At 54.9% G+C, this 1,950-nt stretch overlaps 1 protein-coding gene across 1 annotated transcript in view; it reads right to left on the reverse strand.

Annotated features, from left to right (window-relative positions):
• The window catches only part of GOLM1 (golgi membrane protein 1), a 31,159-nt gene extending 30,623 nt beyond the window's left edge, over window positions 1-536 (reverse strand). The window contains exon 1 of the mRNA XM_042826912.1: window positions 473-536. The gene's annotated coding sequence lies outside the window, so the exon portion shown is untranslated. The remainder of the gene's footprint in view (window positions 1-472) is intronic.
• Between the last annotated feature and the right edge of the window lie 1,414 nt (window positions 537-1,950).

The following is a 1,950-nucleotide window of genomic DNA, read 5'->3' on the forward strand; positions in this document are numbered from 1 at the left end:
CATATCAAGCAGCCATTCATCAAGCACAGTGCGATTAAGACACGCTTGGACTGGGAGAGCGGGACTGACTGGCAGACTGAGCAGCAGCCCGAGCCGGCACAGGGGCGGGCAGTCCCCGCCGCAGGACGGCGCCTCCAAGCTCTGCCGCCGGGCTGCCGCCGGAACCCGTCACTGCCACCTCACTTCAATCACAACGTTATCCGTACCCCACTGCAGTACGCGGAGCTACCGAGGGGCCCCGGCCCATGCAAGACCCCCGGGACGCAGAGGCTGCGGGCACGGAGCAAAGCCGGCCGCCACCCGCGGCCCCGTCCGGGGCAGACTCCCTCGCCTCCCCCCGGGCCGGAGGGGTCTGGCGGGGGGACCCGCGGGCACAGCCACCGCCAGCACCTGCCCTCTCCGCCGGCACGGCCCCGCGAAGCCCCGCTCCGGCCCGGCCCGGCCCCGCCTGCTGCCGGCAGCCCAAGCTCACCTCACCGCGCTCTGCCGCCGGGCTGCCTCGGCCGGAGCAGGAAGGCGGCCGCTACCGCGCCCCCCGCAGCCCCCGGCGCCTCCCGCGGGGAGGGCGGTGCTGGCGGCCGGGCGGGGGGCAGGAAGTGCGGAGCGGGGCGCAGAGGAAGTCTGGCGGGCAGCGGGGCAGCGCGGGCGGGGACTGACTTCACCCGCGGGGCTGCGCCGGGCTGGGGGGCGGCTTCGGGCGACCGCGCACTGTGGGTGGAGGACAGCGGCTCCCTGCTACCGGTTCGATCGTGACCGCAGGCGGTGGCGTGTCATATGCGGAAAGCCAAAAGCGGAAAGCCAAAATCGGAGCGAGGTGAGACCGGGCAGAGCTGTTCTAACCCGTTTACGGGTGGTTTTTGCTACCAAAACGGTGAATGGTTGGAGAACGTGTCTATTCCATTGTTAGTCATTCAGCTGAACGCTTTCCACCGTCTGGTTCTGAACATTGCTTTTGCCCGTTGGCTTCTCTGAGTGGAACATAGCTGAGCGAGAACAGAGCACGGAGCTGCAGAAGCTGGTTCAAGGGCTGTGCGGGAGAACTTCTGCATCTCTTCAGCAAAAGTTACTATTTTGAGATAAATTCCCTTAATGGGCTGGGTGCAGTAATTTGATTCGTACAAATACAGTGACCATAAGAAAGTGGCTCACTTATGTTAGAACAGAAAGATGGTAAAAATAAACACCAATAAAAGCACTTACTAGGAATTGTTGTGCAAGTAGAAAATAGAAAGGCTGTCTGCAGCTGGAAGTACTGTTTAATTTTCCCCATCTTGCTTACAGCCAGAAGTTCTACAGACATACTCAGTTACTTCCCTGCCTCAGGAGATTTTCAGCTCTTCCCACAGATTGCAAATACAAGGTCTCAGACACAGAAGTGGCTGTTGTATCACGAGCTCACTGACAAAAACCTGTCTTCAACAGGAACGTTGCAGGTTCAGCACTGTCTGCAGTGTGGATCCAATGAGAATAAATTACTGGAGTTCAGTTGCTGCAGCATATGCAGTCTGCACAAAGTGGTCCTAAAGACACTGAAGGACAATGATGGTAGCAGAACTAGTTCAAAATACTTATCAGTACTCAACACCTGCTGGTGTTTTAGGAAGTATCAGTAGCTGATACTGACAGAGAGGAGATTATGAATAGCTCAGAGCTGCAGAGCAACGGCTCTTGTGTAAAAAAAAATAGGTCATCATAATAAATCCTGTTCTATTTATTTATTCTGTCTGCTGATGGTCATCTTTACTTTCTCTGTTAACTAACGCGTAGGCTGCAGTTACAAGTGTTGCATAAAGGATGGTTGAACATTCAACATTAGCAAACATGTGTCATCTTTTAAATGAATAGGCATGCATTTTAACAGAAAACTGAGAAAAAGGGAAGTCTTGCCTTTAAGTTTTGTGATAAAGAATTCTTGAAAGAAAATCTCTCATTTTGGTCTGCAAGAAAAAA

The sequence above is a fragment of the Centrocercus urophasianus genome, unplaced genomic scaffold (genome assembly GCF_019232065.1).
Source record: "Centrocercus urophasianus isolate 14NV4802_14NV808 unplaced genomic scaffold, USGS_Curo_1.0 seq_27, whole genome shotgun sequence".
Classification (NCBI taxonomy): Eukaryota; Metazoa; Chordata; class Aves; order Galliformes; family Phasianidae; genus Centrocercus; species Centrocercus urophasianus.